This window comes from Ambystoma mexicanum, chromosome 11 (genome assembly GCF_040938575.1).
Source record: "Ambystoma mexicanum isolate Mex_15411 chromosome 11, UKY_AmexF1_1, whole genome shotgun sequence".
NCBI lineage: Eukaryota > Metazoa > Chordata > Amphibia > Caudata > Ambystomatidae > Ambystoma > Ambystoma mexicanum.
In genome coordinates this window covers 42,829,994-42,839,766 of record NC_090934.1, presented here as the reverse complement: position 1 = coordinate 42,839,766, position 9,773 = coordinate 42,829,994, and positions in this window count along the sequence as shown.

Below are 9,773 nucleotides of genomic sequence, written 5' to 3'. Positions count from 1 at the left end.
GGGGTCTGAGGAACAGGAAGAATTATTGCAGAGTGACTGGGCATTGCAGAGAGTCTGATGAGCGGCGTCTGAGGAACAGGAAGAATGATTGCAGAGTGACTGGGAATTGCAGCGAGTCTGATGAGGGGGGTCTGAGGAACAGGAAGAATGATTGCAGAGATACCGGGCATTGCAGAGAGCCTGATGAGGGGGGGTCTGAGGAACAGGAAGAATGATTGCAGAGTGACTGGGCATTGACGAGAGTCTGGTGAGGGGGGTCTGAGGAACAGGAATAATGATTGCAGAGTGACTGGGCATTGCAGAGAGTCTGATGAGGGGGGTCTGAGGAACAGGAAGAATGATTTCAGAGTGACTGGGCATTGCATAGAGTCTGATGAGGAGGGTCTGAGGAACAGGAAGAATGATTGCAGAGTGACCGGGCATTGCAGAGAGTCTGATGAGGGGGGTCTGAGAAACAGGAAGAATGATTGCAGTGACTGGGCATTGCAGGGGGTCGATGAGCTGGGTTTGAGGAACAGGAAGAATGATTGCAGAGTGACTGGGCATTACAGCGAGTCTGATGAGGGGGTTCTGAGGAACAGGAAGAATAATTGCAGAGTGACTGGGCATTGCAGAGAGTCCGATGAGCAGGGTCTGAGGAACAGGAAGAATGATTGCAGAGTGACTGGGCATTGCAGAGAGTCTGATGAGCGCGGTCTGAGGAACAGGAAGAATAATTGCAGAGTGACTGGGCATTACAGAGAGTCTGATGAGCGGGGTCTGAGGAACAGGAAGAATGATTGCAGAGTGACTGGGCATTGCAGGGAGTCTGATGAGCTGGGCTGAGGAACAGGAAGAATGATTGCGGAGTGAATGGGCATTGCAGAGAGTCTGTTGAGCGGGGTCTGAGGAACAGGAAGAATGATTGCGGAGTGACTGGGCATTGCAGAGAGTCTGATGAGCGGGGTCTGAGGAACAGGAAGAATGATTGCAGAGTGACTGGGCATTGCAGAGAGTCTGATGAGCGGGGTCTGAGGAACTGGAAGAATGATTGCAGAGTGACTGGGCATTGCAGAGAGTCTGATGAGCGGGGTCTGAGGAACAGGAAGAATGATTGCAGAGTGACTGGGCACTGCAGAGAACCCGAGGAGGGGGTTCTGAGGAACAGGAGCAATGATTGCAGAGTGACTGGGCACTGCAAAGAGCTAGATGAGGGGGGTCTGAACAGTGGGGCAGGCTCAGAAAGGGAACTGGGGAGGATATAGGAGTCTGTGGCGAGATAGTGAGCAGAACCGCCAGGGAGAGAAGGGCAGGAATGGTGTCAGAGGTTGAGAGGAAAGGATCTGCGGTGCCATGGGATGGTCATGGCAAAGGGAGGGAGACTCTTGTGTGAGGGTTAGGATGGGAAGGAGCACCGCAAAGGGTTTGGGGTGGGGCTCAGGGGGGAGGGGTATGGATCAAAAGAACAACATATGAGTTATTAGGTCCAGGTTATCCAATGGAATAGGTTAATAGGCCAGAAGCGACCAACAGAAATAGGTCAGAAGGATCAGTAGTGACTAAAACAATTAATCAACAGCCAACACAAATAAATAGCAGATTAGGGGCAACTAACACTTAAATAACAGGCAGATAGGGACCTGAATAATTAAGGAATAGGCTGGGAGTGTCCAGCACAGTTAAAAGAAAGGCCAGTAACGAGGAACAAACTCATTTACGTTATTTGTCACGTTTAATGGCGTGATGTGTGCACTTGCAAGGGGGCCACTTCTCTGAGCTGAGTGCTCTTAGTAGACTGGTGCGCGGGTGCAGAGTTGCTTCCCCTGTAGGATGACACAGAGGTGAGGGTGGACTTCTTCAACCCCACAGAGATCACTCTCCAGAATGCCCCATGGCTCAGGGTGCCTGGGAGAGTCTGCTTGGGGAGGTCAGCTCTTGCCAAGCTCCCATGGAAGTTGGACAGTGATGGCTCCAGCCAACATTCCCACGAAGCACCACACTCCCCTCCAGGTCCAGTGCCCCACAGTCATCCATAAGGTCTTGCAAGTCTGGAGGCTGAGGGATGCCCTCAGTTCATTGTCTAGTGCTCAAACTGTATGCAGCATTGTATCTGGACATTGCTTGATTGTAGAAGATTCAATAGTTCACCTTTGAGTCCACCACATTGTCACATTGCTGCTTGTCTCTGCTTTGTCCACTTGATCTACTGTAGGGATGTCCATGTCTCACACCCCCAACGCTCGAACCCCCTTGCAGACCATATGCCAATGAACTAACCCTCAAACGTTAATAATCTCTATGTTTCATACACAGATTTTCTAACCCTCAAACGTTAATAATCTCTATGTTTCATACACAGATTTTCTAACCCTCAAACGTTAATAATCTCGGAGTGTTTGATGCCAATTTCCTAAATCTTAATGAGTCATAATCTCTAGGTGTCAAAGGTCAATTTTACAACATACACTGTTATTGTTTGGGGCCTCATATATCAATTTTCCAAATGTTTGGTTTTCATGTAAGGTCGACAACTCTGGCAGCCATACTATTTTTCAATCCTTAATGGTAATGATCTCTGGGGAACTTGTGCCAATTTTAGAATCCTCAAGCGTTCACCATCTCTAAAATTCACCCTCCGATGTTCTAATCCTCGGACGGTCATCAACCAATTTCCAAATCCTCTGGGTCTCATTGGCCAACTTTCTTATCCTCATCATTTAACCTCTTAAGTGCCAGGCTATTATTGAAGTCTATGTAAAAAGGACGAGTATACTCGTCCTTGGCACTTATAACCTCTAGGGGGGGTTATAAAATGATTTTCCAACCGCAGATTCATAAGCTGAATTTCAGACTCCTCTCAAATGTCTGCGTTAGAGAGCAGCCTCAACTCTCGAGTTATTAACACATTAATATGTAGAATTCCGTACAACCAAAGCCCTTCGTCAATCTCATGCTCTGACGTCAGACCCGTACCGTTTATCTGGGGTATCATCAAAGTTCCATGGCCGCGCTTAGGGAGAATAACAGCTTACAATCAGCAGAGACGTGTCTTATTCTAAATCAATAACATCATCAAGTTAAATGACTTGCCCTAAAGACGAGCCAGGCAATGCGATAGGGAGTAGAGGTTTCCTGAGAGATCAACCTGCGCATTAGAAGTGGGGGAAGGGCCTGTGTGATCCATTCCACGCCCAAGCCATGTATAGGGCGTTATTAAACATAGTAGGGAAGACATATCCACCACTGGTAAGGGAGAGGTAGTGGGTGTGGGTCACCAATCAATCACTTATGGTCATGGGTTCTTCAGCTAGCCTCTGAGTTTGTACTGGCACCCGCCACTTTCAAGGACTTCATCCCCCAAAGACTCTTAAGAGCAATGCCAAGCCAATGGTGGCCATCGTACCCAGCACCCTCAGCAATAGCACCCCCAGTAGGAGGACTGACCCCCCAAGAGACCTCAGTACCAGAAGCCAACCCATTGAAGCCGAGCCAGCAAGGACCTGGAGAAGCAGGAGCCAGCCAATCAGGAGGGCCACCCAGGCCATTCTGAGGGCCACCAATGTGGCCATGGTCAGAGCAGCGAGAACGAGCTCCAGGAAGACGAACCAGTATACGGGCCTCGCATTGTACATGGCGTTCAATGTGTAGCGGAGTCCCCAGGCGAAGAAGTCGCTCCTAAGAACAGTTACTGGGGCATAAAACACCAAGCGAAGCCCACGCCACATGAAGTCTTCAAACGTGGTGATAGCCCAATGGAGGAGGGTCCAGAAGACATCATCCAGAAGAGCAGCCGCCCAGCAGAGCCAGCCCCATGACCAGTTCTGGGCGCCACAGGCAGTTCTGTACAAGGGCTGCATTGGGACCGATTCCCAGGGCAGGGAGAAAGTAAGGTATGAGCAATGGGTATGGGTGGAAGTATGGTGGGTATCCTCTACAATGGCGGAGTATGAGGCAGTACGCGCACCGCGTTTATGGGAGCTCTGTATACAGATAGTAATATCTGCCAGGGCAGGGTATAGAGACAGCAGTTTATTTAGACCCTGTACAGAGATGGAAATGTTAGGCAACCTTCAACCAGGGCACAGGGTTGGCTCTATTCACTAATGGGCACCATCTGATGGGTCCGGAAACTCCCAGTATAATTTATGGAGATTCTCTCACTCGGTTGGATAATACTGTGGTCATATATGGGCAGCGTCACCCAGCATAAAGTGTGGCAGTAGTAGCATGTTAGACGGCACCCCCTCTCAGACAGGGACCCACACACACTGTGCTATTGGGGCGGGCTATACCATGGGCCGCTATACTTGAGTTGTGCTTTTGAGAGGAGAGTACCTGCCTGGCTGTAGCAGGTTCTGTAAAGATTGTATCCTTGCTCTCAACTGTTGCATTAAAAACGCAAGGCGACCTCTCTTTACTAACCTGGCGTTTGGACGACCTCACTTCACTAAGATGGCGGTTGGGCGACCTTACTTCACTAAGATGGCGGTTGCTGCTTCCTCCTCATATTCATGTTATCCTCTGATTCTTGCCCACATGGCCTATGCCACACAGGGAGCTGCTTCCTGCTGCTAGTTGACGTGGATTCAAAAGTAACAGGTTTGAGTTTCAAATAATGCACTTCCACCCACTTCAATGCACTTCCATCCTCCTCAATGTAATTCCACCCCCTCAATACACTTCCATCCCCGTCAATGCACTTCCAGCCTCCTCAATGTAGCTCCACCCCTCAATATATCCCCGTCAATGCACGTCCATCGATCCTCCTCAATGTAATTCCACCCCCTCAATACACTTCCATCCCCGTCAATGCACTTCCAGCCTCCGCAATGTAGTTCCACCCTCCTGAATGCACTTTCCAGCAATCTCTACGCACTTCCGTCGCCCTAAATGTACTTCCAGCACCTCCTTGAGTGCAGTCCCATAGCCCTCAGTGCACTCCCGGCCACAGAGCTGATGTTTCTGGCCGGTAGTTTCTCGAGTAGTTCACGAGCAGGCACGGGTGCGCCCCCGCAGAATTGCGGTGCCGCAAGCTGTCCTCAGTCGCTCTTCTCAATCGTTGGCCGCGCTTCCATCTTCTCCTTGGTGGCCCAATGGGTGAAGGCACGTCCGCCTCCTCGCGGCCCGCGCTCCCACTGGACCAGAATGGATGCTTTTTTTTGTTGCGCGTTTTTCTGAGACGGTGCCAGGCTCACCCCAATCAGAGCAGGTGAGAATGCGCCCAGAATTGCGCACCGCCTTCCGGCAGCCCCGCGTGAACAGCGACGCTAATGCCAGCTGGCGGCCTCCTGCTTGGTGCGCATCAACTTGTCACTTTGCAGAAAAAAGAGAGCAAGAGAGGGAATTATGTTAAAAGAAATTACAGAGGGTTTTAAACAATCTTTCCGCTCCTCTAAACAAAATTAATCAAGGCCTGCCTGTTGCCGCTCTTTGTGCTTTTCGCCATCGTGGACTCAGGAGTGAAATCCCAGGGTGGGCCTCCTGCCAGCTCGCCGTCTCCTGTCAGCCTGGCCCGCCTTCCGAGAGCGGAAGATGGGGATTAAATGAGACGTGAAGCCGGCAATGCGCCATGTGCCGGGGCGGGGGCAGGGGGAGGCCAGTATGCAAACACCAACAGGCGAGTGGGAGTGCTGCGTGGAGGGGGCCTGCGCACGGACGGTGGCCGAAAAGGGTCAGCCCGGGGGTTAGGCTAGCAGAGGAGGGCTGCCCAGAGGGGCACAAAGGCGGGCTGCCCGGAGGTTAAGCACGCAAAGGAAGGCTGTCCGGAGGTTACGCAGGCAGAGGAGGGCTACTCGAAGGTTACGCAGGCAGAGAAGGACTGCCCGGAGGTTACGCACGCAAAGGAAGGCTGCCCGGAGGTTGCGCAGGCAGAGGAGGGCTGCCCGGAGGTTACGCAGGCAGAGGAGGGCTGCCCGGAGGTTAGGCACGCAAAGGAAGGCTGCCCAGAGGTTACGCAGGCAGAGGACGGCTGCCCGGAGGTTAGGCACACAGAGGAGGGCTGCCCGGAGGTTAGGCACGCAAAGAAAGGCTGCCCTGAGGATACGAAGGCAGAGGAGGGCTGCCCAGAGGTTACGCAGGCAGAGGAGGGCTGCTCGGAGGTTATGCAGGCAGAGAAGGGCTGCCCGGAGGTTACGCACACAAAGGAAGGCTGACGGAGGTTACGCACGCAAAGGAAGGCTGCCCGGAGGTTACGCAGGCAGAGGAGGGCTGCTCGGAGGTTACGCAGGCAGGGGAGGGCTGCTCGCAGGTTACGCAGGCAGAGAAGGGCTGCCCGGAGGTTACGCATGCAAAGGAAGGCTGCCCGGAGGTTCCGCAGGCAGAGGAGGGCTGCCCGGAGGTTAGGCATGCAGAGGAGGGCTGCCCGGAGGTTAGGCACGCAAAGGAAGGCTGCCCTGAGGATACGAAGGCAGAGCAGGGCTGCCCAGAGGTTACGCAGGCAGAGGAGGGCTGCCCGGAGGTTACGAAGGCAGAGGAGGGCTGCCCGGAGGTTACGCACGCATAGGAAGGCTGCCCGGAGGTTAGGCATGCAAAGGAAGGCTACCCAGAGGTTACGCAGGCAGAGGAGGGCTGCTCGGAGGATAAGCAGGCAGAGGAGGGCTGCCCGGAGGGGCACAAAGGAGGGCTGCCCGGAGGTTAAGCACACAAATGAAGGCTAACGGGGGTTAAGCACGCAAAGGAAGGCTGCCCGGAGGTTACGCAGGCAGAGGAGGGCTGCTCGAAGGTTACGCAGGCAGAGAAGGACTGCCCGGAGGTTACGCACGCAAAGGAAGGCTGCCCAGAGGTTACGCAGGCAGAGGAGGGCTGCTCGGAGGTTATGCAGGCAGAGAAGGGCTGCCCGGAGGTTACGCACGCAAAGGTAGGCTTCCCGGAGGTTACGTAGGCAGAGGAGGGCTGCTCGGAGGTTACGCAGGCAGAGGAGGGCTGCTCGCAGGTTACGCAGGCAGAGAAGGGCTGCCCGGAGGTTACGCATGCAAAGGAAGGCTGCCCGGAGGTTACGCAGGCAGAGGAGGTCTGCCCGGAGGTTAGGCACGCAGAGGAGGGCTGCCCGGAGGTTAGGCACGCAAAGGAAGGCTGCCCTGAGGATACGAAGGCAGAGGAGGGCTGCCCAGAGGTTACGCAGGCAGAGGAGGGCTGCCCAGAGGTTACGAAGGCAGAGGAGGGCTGCCCGGAGGTTACGCACGCATAGGAAGGTTGCCCGGAGGTTAGGCATGCAAAGGAAGGCTGCCCGGAGGTTACAAAGGCAAAGGAGGGCTGCCCGGAGGTTAGGCACGCAGAGGAGGGCTGCCCGGAGGTTAGGCATGCAAAGGAAGGCTGCCCGGAGGTTACGAAGGCAGAGGAGGGCTGCCCAGAGGTTACGCAGGCACAGGAGGGCTGCCCAGAAGTTAGGCACGCAGAGGAGGGCTGCCCGGAGGTCAGGCATGCAGAGGAGGGCTGCCCGGAGGTTAAGCACGCATAGGAAGGCTGCCCGGAGGTTAGGCATGCAAAGGAAGGCTGCCCGGAGGTTACAAAGGCAGAGGAGGGCTGCCCGGAGGTTAGGCACGCAGAGGAGGGCTGCCCGGAGGTTACGCACAAAGGAGGGCCCCCCGGAGGTTAAGCACGCAAAGGAAGGCTGACAGAAGTTAAGCACGAAAAGGAAGGCTGCCCGGAGGTTACGCAGGCAAAGGAGGGCTGCTCGGAGGTTACGCAGGCAGAGAAGGGCTGCCCGGAGGTTACGCCTGCAAAGGAAGGCTGCCCGGAGGTTACGCAGGCAGAGGACGGCTGCCCGGAGGTTAGGCACACAGAGGAGGGCTGCCCGGAGGTTAGGCACGCAAAGGAAGGCTGCCCTGAGGATACGAAGGCAGAGGAGGGCTGCCCGGAGGTTACGAAGGCAGAGGAGGGCTGCCCGGAGGTTACGAAGGCAGAGGAGGGCTGCCCGGAGGTTAGGCACGCATAGGAAGGCTTCCCAGAGGTTAGGCATGCAAAGGAAGGCTGCCCGGAGGTTACAAAGGCAGAGGAGGGCTGCCCGGAGGTTAGGCACGCAGAGGAGGGCGGCCCGGAGGTTAGGCACGCAAAGGAAGGCTGCCCGGAGGTTACGAAGGCAGAGGAGGGCTGCCCAGAGGTTACGTAGGCAGAGGAGGGCTGCCTGGAAGTTAGGGACGCAGAGGAGGGCTGCCCGGAGGTAAGGAACGCAGAGGAGGGCTGCCCGGAGGTTAAGCACGCAAAGGAAGGCTGACGGAGGTTAAGCACGCAAAGGAAGGCTGCCCGGAGGTTACACAGGCAGAGGAGGCTGCTCGGAGGTTACGCAGGCAGAGAAGGGCTGCCCGGAGGTTGCGCACGCAAAGGAAGGCTGCCCGGAGATTACGCAGGCAAAGGAGGGCTGCCCGGAGGTTAGGCACGCAGAGGAGGGCTGCCTGGAGGTTAGGCACGCAAAGGAAGGCTGCCCTAAGGTTACGAAGGCAGAGGAGGGCTGCCCAGAGGTTACGCAGGCAGAGAAGGGCTGTCTGGAGGTTACGCATGCAAAGGAAGGCTGCCCAGAGGTTACGCAGGCAGAGAACGGCTGCCCGGAGGTTAGGCACACAGAGGAGGGCTGCCCGGAGGTTAGGCACGCAAAGAAAGGCTGCCCTGAGGATACGAAGGCAGAGGAGGGCTGCCCAGAGGTTACGCAGGCAGGGGAGGCCGGCCCGGAGGTTACAAAGGCAGAGGAGGGCTGCCCGGAGGTTAGGCACGCATAGGAAGGCTGCTCGGAGGTTAGGCACGCAAAGGAAGGCTGCCCGGAGGTTACAAAGGCAGAGTAGGGCTGCCCGGAGGTTAAGCACGCAGAGGAGGGCTGCCCGGAGGTTAGGCACGCAAAGGAAGGCTGCCCGGAGGTTACGAAGGCAGAGGAGGGCTGCCCAGAGGTTACGTAGGCAGAGGAGGGCTGCCCGGAAGTTAGGGACGCAGAGGAGGGCTGCCCGGAGGTTAGGCACACAAAGGAAGGCTGACGGAGGTTAAGCACGCAAAGGAAGGCTGCCCGGAGGTTACGCAGGCAGAGGAGGCTGCTCGGAGGTTACGCAGGCAGAGAAGGACTGCCCGGAGGTTACGCACGCAAAGGAAGGCTGCCCAGAGGTTACGCAGGCAGAGGAGGGCTGCTCGGAGGTTATGCAGGCAGAGAAGGGCTGCCCGGAGGTTACGCACGCAAAGGAAGGCTGACAGAGGTTACGCACGCAAAGGAAGGCTGCCCGGAGGTTACGCAGGCAGAGGAGGGCTGCTCGGAGGTTACGCAGCAGAGGAGGGCTGCTCGCAGGTTACGCAGGCAGAGAAGGGCTGCCTAGAGGTTACGCATGCAAAAGAAGGCGGCCCGGAGGTTGCGCAGGCAGAGGAGGGCTTCCCGGAGGTTAGGCACGCAGAGGAGGGCTGCCCGGAGGTTAGGCACGCAAAGGAAGGCTGCCCTGAGGATACGAAGGCAGAGGAGGGCTGCCCAGAGGTTACGCAAGCAGAGGAGGGCTGCCCAGAGGTTACGAAGGCAGAGGAGGGCTGCCCGGAGGTTACGCACGCATAGGAAGGCTGCCCGGAGGTTAGGCATGCAAAGGAAGGCTGCCCGGAGGTTACAAAGGCAAAGGAGGGCTGCCCGGAGGTTAGGCACGCAGAGGAGGGCTGCCCGGAGGTTAGGCATGCAAAGGAAGGCTGCCCGGAGGTTACGAAGGCAGAGGAGGGCTGCCCATAGGTTACACAGGCACAGGAGGGCTGCCCAGAAGTTAGGCACACAGAGGAGGGCTGCCCGGAGGTCAGGCATGCAGAGGAGGGCTGCCCGGAGGTTAAGCACGCATAGGAAGGCT